Below are 15758 nucleotides of genomic sequence, written 5' to 3'. Positions count from 1 at the left end.
AAGTTCTGACAGGATATCAGAAAGACTAAGCTTCGAGTCATAGAGCGGGCAAATATCGCACTAAATTATTACTGTATCGAATAAATAAGACTTTTTATTCTAATTTAATAGGATTTTTATAATCGTACTTACTTTATTAAATAAATATTAGTCAAATCGAGTGACTTCCGCCATTAATTAATCTTAAATTTGAACGTATAAAATTAAAAAGTTTTTTGCATAAGTAAACCGAACCTTTCCGATGGTAATGGAATATCGGGACAAGGAATCTTAATAGAAATTCACTAAATCTAAATATTTGTATTTTTAAGTACCTAGTTTGTTTCCAACACTCTAAAGTTTTTATTTGATTTTCGCCGGAGGAAAAATAAACCAATCAGACCAGATCTCTTCAGCAAATATAAGTGGGGAGATTTTCTAAAGTGAAAAACAAGTTCAGTAAGTTTACATATGAATAGTAAAATATTTCTCAACAAACTGCTGAGCAAATATATGAGGTAACCGAAAATTATAAACTATCGTTTATTAAATTTTATTTTATTTGGTTATTTGGTTATTTCATTATTATTATAGAAGCCATGTAATGACATTTTGAAAAATGCGTATACTCGTATGTACTAATCTTTACTACACAGGTCATGGAGCATTTCGAGAATACTTCTTCCATTTTAAGATTAGACAAAACTATTTTTGAATGTGATGAGATGTCATCACAAGATATCCCACTTTTAGTGTAGAAATGTCTAATTTCTTAAAAAAGAAATTAGAAACAGAATGAGCGAAAGAAGGTATGCAGTTATCAAAAATTGTTGAGGCAATGGAGCATGAAGATCTATCAGGTTTAGTGGTGTCTTATTTAGAATATACTTGTACGACAAGAAGAATAAGAAAAAAATTAACTATATCATAAATCTTGATTGATATTTCACACTAAATCCATCACATCTATTGTATTATATCAATTAGATTGTTTCTAGGGATCAACTTCATTCACTTATTTACTATACACATTTACTGTTATTTTTGAGGTATTTAAACAAAATATGCTAAAAAAATCCTTTTATATAACAGGCAGGGAATTTTTAGAAGCCAACTTATCAATACATTTTTAATATATTAATTTATATATATTTTATATATTTTTATTTTATTATCAAAAAATCTATTGAGAAGCTGTATATCTGCGTTTAAATATATACATAAACATTTGCATCACTATTTTTCAAATTAATTTGATTCGGATGTAAAGTCCAAAACACGTTTTTACAATCGCCCTTTTAAAAATATTACTTGACTGTCTCACATTTGTAATTATAAAAATTATTTTTTGATTTTATAAACAATGGTATTTAAAGTAGTGAAGAAAAATTATATCGTCACTTGAGGGTTAGCTAATTATACCAGAGTAGCAGAAGTATAAGAAGATGGTAATACAGAAAGATGGTTTGCTAACCAACTTTCTCGTTCACCAACTTGGACAATTTGTCAAATTCGCTTCCAATTTGTAATACCGACGAGAACATCGGTTTGATTTTATGTTTTCCTGGTGGTGCTTTCAGAAAATATTCGGGCATCTTGAACATAAACTTCGTAAGTGCATGCATAAGCATTGTTGAAAGAGATAAAATGTTAAATTCTCCACTTTTCAATTTAAAATAAAAGGATTTCTTATTATAAATATTAATATTTATTTATGTAGTATGTGTATATATATATACATCATCATTAGACTGGTCCAGTTGGGAATGACAAAACCTGACCAGACCTTAATATGTAGATATAATCTTTAAAAATTACATACTTTATTGTTATATTTTGGCTAACTCCATGGGTGGAAATCGATAACCCATTTAAATGTTTTAGCTTGTCACTATAATTCACACACCCCCTGTATCCTTAGATCATTCATTTTAAAAATGATTTCATTCTTTATTGTATTTTCAGCGCTCAGACTGCATGTAGGTACTCATAATGCCGAACAAACGCAACTTAATATGTTGAGTTTAACGAAATTTTCAACTACGAATGGTATAAATTTTAAAAACTCTTTTGTTTCTGCAATATCATGATTATGGATACAATTATCATGAAAATCTTCTCCACTAATACAGAAAACATTGTTATTTTTATCCTTAACACCTCAGTATCAATACCAACCGTGTTGTAACGTTCAAACAAATAGTTGAAAAGCTATAATATCTTGCTATTAAGTTGAAAGTTTATTCGGAGCTGTGAAGTTGAATATTTCCTTGATATTGGTTTTACAATTGGATAATATTGTGAATATGGTGAGATGATTTGGTTAATTCGGGGGCTGTTTAAGTTCTCATATTGTAAAACAGGGGTAGGAAAGGTTATTGACACTGGTGCAAATAATTATGGGGATGATTTCTTGTGAAATTGTGGAAATGAGATGGTGAAAATAAATTATTAATGATTATGATTTACAATGATGATGGAGAAGTTGGTAATGATATTGATGATGATGTTATAAATAACGCTTACATTTTTGATACTGAAAATTATTTTATTTATTGTTTCGGCATTAACTTTGTGGTAAGACATGTTACAATGATTAAAGAAAACACTTGTTTTTTACCACTTGAGTTTTATTATAGACTACATGTTTCAGAAGTTAAACTCCCATCATTCAGGTCTGTATAGTAACTAAAATATAAAATACAAAATTGTTCTATAAAACAATTTTATATTTTATATTTTAGTTATTATACAGACCTGAATGATGGAAGTTCAACATCTGAAACATATAGTCTATAATAAAACTCAAGTGGTAAAAAACAAGTGTTTTCTTTAATCACTAAAAATTATTATGACTGTAAAAATAGGTGATGATGGTATAAATTATGACATGTCTGATCAAGGTGGTTTTAATTCTGACTATAATAATAATAGTGGGTATAACTGTAGAGAGATAGGATATTGATGAAGATACTGTCATCAATGATGACGGTATAATTGTGTTAATTTTATAGATGATGATGATATACATTATCATAATATTGAAGAATTTTACATTAACAGTGACGGTACTTATAAAAATGATAATATTTATATCTGATGATGGTTTAAATTATCACCTAATTGAATATATGATGTTATAGAAGATAACGACTAATAATATTGATAATGATAGTGTGGGCGTCTGGCCACGCCATTTGGTGTTGTCAGGTTGACAACACTGAGCTACTGCTACTATCAAGTTGGCAACCCGAGCGGATTCAACAAAAGCGGCCAACCGGAGCGCGCCAGCGAGAATCGCCTGCCATCGCTTGGGTGCTAAAAGACGTATATTTTAGCTTCATATTTAATTTAAAGTTCAATAATCAATTAGATAAATTATAATAAGTTAATATCAAATCGAAATGAAAGTGTAAAAATTTATTCAATAAACAAACTGTAAGTACGCATTTCTTTTAAATATCCTGCTCTGGCTTCCCGCACAATCACCAACACACTTGCTCACCAAAATAGTATTGAGATGATGATGTTGGCATTGATGACGATTATAGGAAAACTTAATACGATGATGATAATCATGACAATCCAAGTGCCATCACAAATGTTAGATTTCAACATCAGTTCAAGATAGAAGTATTCAGTAAAAATAATTCTGAAAGAATATTAAAAAAATGTTCCTAACAAAACATTAATACTCTGCTTCCATGGGTTAAATTAGATTCGCCACCCCTAATAAACACATTTGTGTACCGATTATTAGGAAATTGTGGCAAATAAGCGGTTTCGTGTGCAGCCAATAATAAATAATCAAAATTAATTGGATTGCCTATAATTCTATTCGTCGATTATTGCTTATTTGCATTATGCGACAAATTATTGTGAGCTTTTTTTTCTTTTTATTTATTAATTTATGTTTTTATTTTATTTATTATAATGTATGTTTATCAACGTTTGTGATAATATTAAAGTATATTATTTTAATAAGTAAAATATATTGTTTTAATTACTAAGATTTTTGCTGATATATTAAAATCCATAAATAAGTTTTTGAAATGCTTATAACAAAGTCTCGTTGTTTATTGGGCTTACTACTTATTGTTGGCTGGTTTAAGATATTTTTTCACACACTTTGTGATATTCAGAATTCTTCGTTTTAGATGGGAATTCCTTTTATTATTTACCTTACTTATTCAGAACTCTAAGTGTGATCGAAATTATTATTAAAGTATTATAAAATATCAATTACATTTGGGGGTTTAAATGTGTTTATATTTTTAGTGATATTCATACTTACAAGGGTTTTGAAAATTGTCAGAATAGTTATAAAAAACTGATTTTTTTCACTTATGTGTATGAAATAATTTTTTCCATATTAACATCTACTAGGAAATGCCTAAAAATATTATTTTAACACACATTTTGCTCCAAACAACTTTTGAATAAATAAAACTTTTAAAAATATACAAAAATTCAAAAAAGTGTTTTGCTTGGTGTACTTGTCTTTTTTTCCATTAATAAATACTATGAATATTTATGAAAATCCAGATATTTTTCAATACGTAACATTATGATTAGGTTTGTTATTTTTGATTTTGCGTTAATTTTGTGGAATAACGTAATGATTTAAAAATAAACGTTACTCACTTTTCAGTTCACTCCTTTACATACATCAAATAAGATTTTGATTACGTCGTCGAAATATAAAATATAATTTTCTTGCGTGGGTTGATTTTCCTGATAAATTTAAATGAAAACCTTCCGCTGGTTATGAATAAGATTATAACAAAATATTTACAACTTTAATAAAACCTCTTTTCTGGCGTCCTTGGGGTGAAATTTTATTTTATTAGGAAGCGATTTATATTCCCAGGACATTCAAAAGTTGGTCAGAAGGGAAGTGGAAAGTTACAACATTCTTCATCAAAGGACTTTTCAGTTTGTCAACACATACACCAAATAGAAATGAAGCTCCATGTTGAAGCAACTATGAGCTTAGTTTACAACAATATGATTTAAAGTTTATAAAAGGACGGAGCTTTTCTAAGCGAGTAGTACTAAGTGAAAGTTGTTATAATTTGCAACGAAGCTACAAATTAATTAAACTTTCGTATTTATTATAAGTTTGATCAATAATTTCTCTCGGGTACCAGCTCTCTGTCCCGTAAATAAGACCGGCTTGTTTTAATACGGTTTTCCCTCCGAATTTCAATGACTCAATTAAAAAAGTATTTTACGTTCTAATTACCATTTTTGTCGTGTCGACAACTTATTTGTTTGATCTTGCGACTTTTGTAATTAATTTTGTCGGATTTTGACAATAATTACCGAGATGAAATTAAACAAGTTAAATCCATAAATAATTTATTAACTTTCCTCGACTCTAAAAGCGTTAAAATTAGTTGAAAATTTTATTACAGTATCTCTCATCTTTTATGCGACCCGGTGAATATTATACGTACTTCAATAGATTACCACAATGTTTTTTTTTCAAATTAAAAAATATTTATTTTATTATTTATTGAAAGTTGCTTGGAATAAAAATAATAAAACAACCTGAATTCAAGAAACAAACTTTTTACTAGGTATTCCAAATATAAGAGCATAGTTGAACTATCTGAAACTTTTCATTAAACAAAACTAATTTATATGTATATTAATCACTTACAAATGTTTTTTTGTTTTGTTTTTTATTCTAAAAATGAAGAAAAAAATATTAAAATTGAACACACATCTAAGTCTGAACATAGTAAAATAACGAAATTAAAATCATTAGCAATAGTTATTATATCGAAAAACCAAAAGTCATTTTGAATAGAATTGGAGTCTCAGAGTTTTACGGTTCGGCTCGTGATTTAGTTATTTTTAATCTGCAAGATATAATATTATATTAATCTGCTATAATCTAGTGTATTTCTACTCTTTTTTTTATCAAAATATGCAAATAATTGTATTGTTCGCAGTGAAAAGAATTACTGCGACCAACTCCTTGAGCTAGACTTTGAAAATACTCGAGAATGTAGTTTCCACCAGACTCTGCTTTTATCAACTTCACAATTTATTTCTTCCACCAGAGTAGTCGCGAGAACAAATTGGTGTCGGATTGGATAGGTACGGTATCTCAGAATACCCCATTTTTTCGGCCAAATATCCTTTTTCCGAAATATATAGTTATGTATGTATTGTATACAATTGATTATCTACGTACATAGTTTATTATGTGGGATTATATTTGAAATAAAGATAAATAAATTAATGAACCATGCATAATAAGAAATGTAATAAAACAAGAACTACACATACATCCTTATCCACATTAACTAGTGTTATGTCAAAAGTATAAAGTCGTTTTGTACATGCTTATTAAAAATAATAAAAATGCATACACACACAAAATAAATAGTCCAAAAACAACAGAATTTAATTGAAAAAAATGTGTGTATATGTATATATATATATATATATATATATATATATATATATATATATATATATATATATATATATATATATATATATATATATATATATATATATATATATATATATATATATATATATATATATATATATATATATATATATATAGATATATATATATATATATATATATATATATATATATATATATATATATATATTTATCTACACATATATATATATATATATATATATATATATATATATATATATATATGTGGGTGTATGTGTGTGTGTGTGTTTATTTGTATTTTGCAAATAAATTAAATGAAATCATTGTATAGTAAATTTTTTAAATAAATCAACATATTTTTTAAATGGTCACTGTTTTATTACATAAGATGCAATTTTACTAATAAATGGGAGAACAAAAATTTCATACTGAGAAAATACATTGAAATATTCATTTACATGATAAATTGACAAAAAAAATCATATGTAACATTACATTGTTTTTATATTCAGAACTACACATTTCAGTTCAGAGATTTAACCAGTTTATTTAACTAAAATTTTCGCAACTCAGTTTAATTCTTTAATCAGCGTATAACAGAAGTATTCAAAAAAATACTCTGCAGCTAAAATTATATTTTTGCTGCAATAAAAATATGTTTAAGGCGAGAGCGTCACAATTGAAGTTTTTCACGGATTTTTTTTCAAAAGGGTAAATGCTGAAATCTCAATTTTTCAGCAGGACAAAGCAACTGAGTTTCCCATTGTAATTGAATTAACTGTATTGTTGTTGGCTTGCATACCCTTGCAGTTTAGGAACTACCCCTAACAAAGGGTTGGGTGCGACGAGAGCCTCCATATAGAAGCTTAGTGCAAACATAACACGTCATTGTGATAACAAGTAGTGTATCCAGTCAAATATTCTGTCACTGTTATTCACGAGCGAATTAAAGTTCATGTAAAGTATACGTAAAATCATCAATAATGTTTCATGTTAAAGTCAAACGATTAAAAGCTTTGAGAAGGATTAACGAACTGAAATTAATTTAGCAGGACTTTATAATATATTACTGTTAGTATAAATCGAAACACGATTCATATTTCTCTTGGTTTTTTGTGATACCTGTTTTGTTTTGGGAATCATCATCAAACTGCCTTATCAGCAAAACAGTTGTAATAAAAGTAAATAAATTAAATGTTTTTCGAACTTATAATAATAAAATGAATATATTTCTGTTGGCATCTCAACATAGATTTACAGGGCCTTCTAAATGTTTGTTTCACTGAACATTTTAAACACATGTAATATCCATCATTCGACAACGACACTACTAAAATTTTTCAAAAACTTTAATGTTTATCCTTTAATTCGCACGCTCTATCACATATGTTTTCTCGGCACCATCTATGTTTGAGTTGAGTTAGATTTTTTTTTCTAAGCAGAGATCTTCATGAAATATATGTTAGATTCTTCCCGAATTATTAAACATTCTAGGAAATGCCTGAATACATAATTTCAAATTTTTATTAAACCTACAATTTGAATAGTTATTTTATTCATAGTATTTTTAATTGCGTAATATTTGTCACAAATCTGGGTGTATCTACATTGAAGTTATTTATATTGACATCTCAACATGATTTATAAAATCTCAAACGAATCACGAAAATGTCATTTCTAAAGATTTCACTATCATATTATAAGTATGTATAATGTATTTTAACAACTATCCTTATCATTCATCGTACACTTTACAAAATACCACTTTCATTTTAACAAAGTGAAGGTGAATGATAAGGAGAGTGTTATATTACCATGCCAGAAAGTTAACAATGCTCTTAACATAAAAAATGTAATGCATTTTATTTATTATTTAAGATTACGTTTTATTTTACAGATTCATATTTTCATTAAGGAGGTAGGTACATATGTTATATTTAGAAAAGAAAATTTGGCATTAGATTTATTTTCCATCATGTAGCGCTTAAACTCGCAAATAAATTAACCACTTCCGGGAAAGAAAAGGTTCACATCTTGAACAAACAAGATTGGACATCGGACATAATAAAATAGGGCATCAATGGTACTGTTGTAGAGCGGCCCGTGTCAAAGGTAATAGGCCTATTTAGTCGGACGTCCAGTGAAATGGGATCCATATATTTCAGGAGGGATGGGGCTCCATCGGCCGGCTACTGGAACGAAGCCTGCAAATGAAAAGTATCCGTCAGGGTGGATTCGAGACACTGCCCTCTTGAAGGAATAATGGGCTACTCTACCTAAATAATGACAGACTCACCCCAATTAGGCGGAGTGCTTTTAAATAATTTTAAATCAAAATATGAATTGTTAAGGGTTTAAACTTTTGATCTTAAAATTAAAAACTTTATTTTAGTATGCGACTGGCCAGGGATTAAAATTAAATAAAAGAGCTTAAAAGTTGTTAAGCAGATATTTCTTACCTTAGTTATTATTATTAATATTAGCATTGTTAAATTAATCCTTTTGAATTAGTATGCTTAGTTGAATTCACACTTTTTACTTATAAAAATTTGTTGTCAACTACTATGTTGAAAATTGTAAATAAAATATGGTCAGGACTATGGAAACATTTAGTAATAAAAATCATACTTTATAGTTACATGAATAAGTTTTAAAATTAAAAGATAAGCCATAATCTTACTTTTAACTTTTGTAGATTTATGAAAAATTAGAAAATATAGCATTAACAATAATTTAAGGATGGAGATTTGCAACAGCATTGATTTGTTTTCATTAATTGATTTGGCAGTCACTTTGTGATAATATTTACGTAATATTTTACTTGGTAAATACCACTTTTTTTTAAAGTCTACACGTGTTTCGTTGCAATCCGCATCCTTTTCATACAACGTTTGTAAGGCTCGAATAAAATATGATAAAATTAATAAAAATGGGTAGATTTAATATATTTCAATTTATTCAAACGCAGCGAAAGATTTTCGTATATGGGGTTAGTATCCCAGCTATTCACCTGAAAATATGACGATTTGACCTAGAACAGAGCAAGGTATAGATGATGAAGAAAGATTTCAACACTTTTTTTAATCGTATCTACGTTACAGCACACAACTTTATACATTTCAATTTCCTGAACTTGAACAACTATCGGTTTCTCAATTTCACTAGATATTTCCTAAACGCCTACTAAAGGAATGTTGAAAACATGTTTTGTAATCTATCGATGTGAAAGTAATAAATTACCGAAGGTTTCTAATAGTTTTGAACCAGCCTTTTATTGGAAAATGTAGGTGTAAATTGTAAATACCGCCTGAGGACTTACAATGTAAATCCTAAAACATTTAACTGGAGTCCTGTCTCTAAAGTATTTAGAGAAATTCGATGTGAGCGTTGCTGTCAATGTCTAAAAATGGATGATCTTTGACTATATCTGGAGCATACAATACATTAAACTACTTATAAAATATTCCGCATTTGTAAAGGCATTTCTTACGACACGTCTTCCTCCGTAGTGTACGATTTTACGGCCATACTGGAGTTCTTAAAGTCCTAGGTTCGATTCCCAGAGAGGTAAAAAAATATATATATTTATCTTCCGAAATTTGAGAAGGATGGTTGTCAATCTTGGGTATAATGATGAATACTACACGTGTGTAAAATGATCACTTAAACAGTCTGTGACAGGTCATAAACCCTGTAAATATCCATAAGTTAATGTTCTTCTTCATCTATGTTGAGATATTAAATTGATTGTTTATATAAATACATATAATCAATCTCATGACATTCTCATAATTTAATTCACAACAGCCATCTATGACTTAAAACCTATTATTTTGCATACCCGTTGTACGAGTATGCAAGGTCCTAACCCGGATTATTTAACATACTGGGAAACGTCTGAAAACCTGATTTGTATAACAAATATATATAAATATTTATATATATTGTATATATATATATATATATATATATATATATATATATATATATATATATATATATATATTTATATATAAATATCTATATATATATATATATATATATATATATATATATATATATATATATATATATATATATATATATATATATATATATATATATATATATATATATATATATATATATATATATATATATATATATATATATATATATATATATATATATATATATATATATATATATATATATATATATATATATATATATATATATATATATATATATATATATATATATATATATATATATATATATATATATATATATATATATATATATATATATATATATATATATATATATATATATATATATATATATATATATATATATATATATATATATATATATATATATATATATATATATATATATATATATATATATATATATATATATATAATAAAACCCTTATCTGCCCAGTGGTGCATAAGGAACTACGTCATATAAACGCGGTGTTATCTTGATCGTTTACACATGAAGGAAAGGTGATCAGCCCTCTGCTTCAGGTACCAGTCCAGGGTCATAATATTGAATAAATATTAAAGTGAAAAAATCACTTATTTATTTATTTTACCCCCTTGGGAATCGAACCCGGGACCTCCAGAACGGTAGCCGAGCGTGCTGACCATTACACTACGGAAGCAGGACAATATACATATACATATATATATATATATATATATATATATATATATATATATATATATATATATATATATATATATATCCAAAAAATTTAAATTTGTTGTATTTGTAAATATTTTCAATAATAATAATCAATAAAATTTGGAAAATGTAAGTTTTTCGCCGTCATGAAACTTCAGTTTGGCGTTTTGACTTTTGTTAAATTGATATTTATTTACCCTTCTCGATTTCTGACCAGTTTTAGATGAAAAAAAATCGTTTTGGTCCCTGAAAATGTCAAATACACTCCATACCCATACGAAAATTTCATAGAATCTCATAGAATCGACAAACCATGACAGCTGAAGAAGTTATTCGTAATATTAAAAAATAATCGTTTTATACTGTTGTTGAATACATTGACGTTTTAAAAAACAAACTTGATGCATTGGCCTTAAATAAATGGAAAGAAAAAACAAAAAAAAATTACATAAAAAAATAATATTGATCATTTATAAGTACAAACAACAAACAATGAGTTTAAGTCCCTCTACAAGCACAAGAGCTTTGTCTCTTTTTTGGAGAGGAACAGCGCAACTAGTATTAAGATATGTCAAAAATAAAAATACCTAGAAAATTAATTAAATTGTTTTATTTTTTTATTACATTTTTTTCCTTTTTCAGTATAAGATAGGTACCACTCAAGGACCAAGTATTAAAAATACCGCACAACCTCCAAATTTATTGAAATTTATTACTTCAATTTATTTTGAAACTGAAGGGAATCAGACGCGTGTCTGTAAATTCGTCAAACTTCTAGCACTTTACAGTTCCAGTCTATTATAAATGAAATGCACGTAATTTGATTTTTTTTTTTTAATAATTTAATAAGGTGAGTTCAGATGGTTTGGACATGTAAATTGAATGATCGAGGAAAGGATAGTTAGAAGCAGACGAAGACCGAAGCAAACCTGGTATGATCAAGTATTTCAAATTCTTCAAAGTGGTCAGTTCAGGAGTTGGAATAATTAGCGTGTATATATGAGAAAATGTATTAATGTGGAAGAGGCGATGATTGTGTGAAAAGACAGAGAAATATGTCGTCCTTTTCTCTCTGCCTACCCTTGCGGAAAGTGGCGTGATGGTTAGTTAGTTTTAAATTAACACTCTCCTTATCATTCATCGATCACTTTATGTACCACATTAATAAACACTAATTTGTGACTGCCGGTTTAGGAATAATCATTCCATCATCAGATCATAAAAATAAAATTATTTTAGATTTGACCCTTTGCAATATAAATAATAAAATTTATTTCGAAATCTTTAAAAAACCAGCATACACAGATAATGTCATTTATAATTCTATTTTTATTCTGGTATTACACAAAGTGAATGATGAATGATAATGAGACGGTTATATTACCATACCACATAGATAACGATGCTTTTAATGTACAAAATAGTTTTAAATTAATTCAATAAACTAAAACAATTGACCTGTTTAATTTTATTTATTGAATCATAAACAGAGAAAAAAATCTCTTCAGATAGTTGGCAATTGCCAGTGAATGAGAAACAGCCTCATTAATGATATTAACAGCAACATTCAGTTCACGGTAGCTACGATCATTTTCAATTGCCTTAACAACCCGAGTAAAACAAATGGGTGAATTTTGATAATGAAGTGGCGTCACTACCCCTGACGTTCTACGCCGTGTACCGTGTAGCGCCGAAGGCTCTGTTTTTTAAAGTAATGTATGCTCTACGGAGCGGCGTGTCGCCGTGATTACTTAAATGAAAGGAAAACATTTCCCACTTCTGCTGAAAGAAGGACATTTTTCAGGTTTTCGGGTTTTCAGGATTTTGTTTTCAGATTTTCTGTGTTAGAGACGCTAGAAAAAACAAATTGAAATATTGAATTACCCTAGTCATCTTGCGTACACGTGTTTTTATTTTTCCATGAGCTTTAAAATTATTTCGGTACATAAATTGCCTAATAACTAAATAAATTTGCTACACAAGATACTAAAAATATGAATGAATTTAAATTATGTAAAAAAAGCTACTTGATTAGGGAGCCAATAACTGCATTTAATTAATCACCAACAATAACAGTACACTAATTTAAATACTGTAAATTATATAAATAAGGAGCAGAGGAAGACCGAGGAAAACTTAGCATGATTAGGTTTGACTGAATGCAGTCGAACTCTCAGAAGAATGTGCGTTAACAATGTACATATGATAGATGTTCGAATGGTGAAATAAGGAAGGAATGCAAAACTGAGATAAGCATTATTGATAAAATTAAGAAAGATGTGTTGAGATGGTTTGGACATGTGGAACAAATAAGTGAAGAGAGATCAGTAAAACAAATTTGTTAGGTGAATGTAGTTGGAAAAAGGAACAGAGGAAGACCGAAAAAACTTGTCACTATCAGTTATGAAAAATACTTGAAAGTGGTCAGGTTAGAAGTCGAAATAATTGGCAGGTAAAAATGACGAGATGCATGAATGTGAAAGAGGCGAAGAACATTTGCAAAGACAGTGATGTTGCGTTATATTCCCTCTGCATACCCCTGCGGGGAAATGGCATGGTTGTAAGACTGTTAGATAATAAATAATAATGAAAATAAATAGTAATCACTTGATACGTGATGTGACAGCGAGATTTCTGTATAGTAAATGAAAATACAGAAATATACAAGAGTGGTCTAGAACTCAGAAACTTTTAATCAAAGTCAGCGACACTTATCAGGGGACCATAAAATAAGTACACGTGTTTCTCATTTTCATAATAAAATTGATTGGATTAATTAAAACAAACTTTAGAACGTGTTCATCCGATGAATATTTAATCAGATAATAATAGTACATCTTACAGATATAAAAGTATTTGGTTCTCAGAAGTTTCTCTAATTAATAAATTGAACCATCCATCCTTCGCCGATCGATATCATCAATGTAATTAATTTAATTTAATTACGAAAAGCGTAAATCTCACTTTGATTACGAACTTCAAGATTCTAACCTATCTCCCCCTCCTCTTCTTTCTCTCTATTTCTCCTCAGGAATGCACAAAACTAGAAATTTAATTTATTTAGCTCGTCGAATAAAAACTTTCTCGAATGCTTTTGATTTGGAAAGTCGATGAAAGTGAATAAACTAATCAAAGTTTTCCTATCAATTATTCAAAATCTTTTTTATCCTCTAGCTTATCTTTCCGTTAAATGAAAGTTAATGACATCGGAGATCTTCAATTAGTTATCAAAATTAGCTCTGAAGTCTTTACTGACAATTCGCCTGTGACAAAGTGAGTATTAAAAATTTAAGAGAAAAGGCCACACAGGACCTGACCTATGAATAATGTGACCTTATCAAAACTATACTAATTGAGTTAACTTTTCCCATATGATCTCACATATCAACATTATCATATAGCTTTCGTCTTACTTTACAAATTGTTGATAGTATCAGTTATATAGTATTAAAAATTATATTATGTGGTGCGTATGCGTAATAACATTAAGTTTTGTCTTAATGTATTTACAAACTTTTTAATACTATCATACGCCTTAAAAGCCTCATATGTGGTGCATATCTGCTTGGAAATGTACCAAACCTCATTCTAATAATACTTTGATAATATTTTATTCGTCTATTCAACTACTATTTTGTATTAATGGAATACAGATTGCTGAATTTTTTACTACCCAACAATATTTCATAACCAACCTAAAAAATACAAATCATACATATCGAGGAACTTCATACAGTTGTGTGAAACAGTGAACATATAGTGCATTTTACTTATTTGAATTATTGTGATTTTTTATGAAAGTTTATCAATGAAGTATGGTTAGATAGAGTTCATGAAGAAAAGGTAATTGAAATAAAAATAAGACAATGCGAAAAACAGTCAAGGTTCCAAGGATGAATAGTAATGTATCAGGCGTTTCTTGAAGATCATATATTTTTCATATAAAAAGGTCATAATTGTATAACCTAGCCACGTGGACAATATCCCCATCTACAAAACATATTTCCAAATCATTTTCTGAGTTCTTTGTTTCGTAGAAATCAATACTCATTTTCTCGTCGTTTTTAAAGAAAAAATTAAAAGTGCATTGATAATTGAGAAGATTTCAATCACAAAATATAATTTAAAAAAATCCATGCATCACACATATTGTATCCGTTTTTAATATTCCATTCGTATGGAATTTTTATTAATATGTCTGAAAACATACCATCGTGATACTCCTTAAAGACTCGTTCAAACCTCGTGTCTTGCTTTTGTGATTAAAATTGGAGTATGTGAAATTATACATACCGAGCACACGCAAATGAAATCAGTGAATTTACGTTCAACAACATTGTATTAAAATAAACCTCATTACGACAAACGAAAAAACGTCTACATATTCCAGAAATCTGGCAATATATTTTATTTACTTTCTCCGTATTTACCACAAAGGCTATGAAATTCCGTAATGTAAATTTCTCTGTTACATATAACGTTATATTGCTTTTGCCAATTTTTCGAAGCTGTTTTTTACGCGATCATAAATAATATTACCCCTCAAAGATATCTGCTTCAAAAATACTCACCCTTTGTGAGTTTCTCTTTGCTGGAAAATGATTCATTCTCGGAAGATATTAGAGAATTCTTTGGATAAGTTGAAAAGCAATAAATGACATTATTTGTGGGACGT

Source organism: Brachycentrus maculatus, unplaced genomic scaffold (genome assembly GCF_059751285.1).
Source record: "Brachycentrus maculatus isolate JH-2025_06_01 unplaced genomic scaffold, ASM5975128v1 h1tg000222l, whole genome shotgun sequence".
Taxonomy (NCBI): Eukaryota; Metazoa; Arthropoda; class Insecta; order Trichoptera; family Brachycentridae; genus Brachycentrus; species Brachycentrus maculatus.
Note: the sequence above shows the minus strand (reverse complement) of the source record.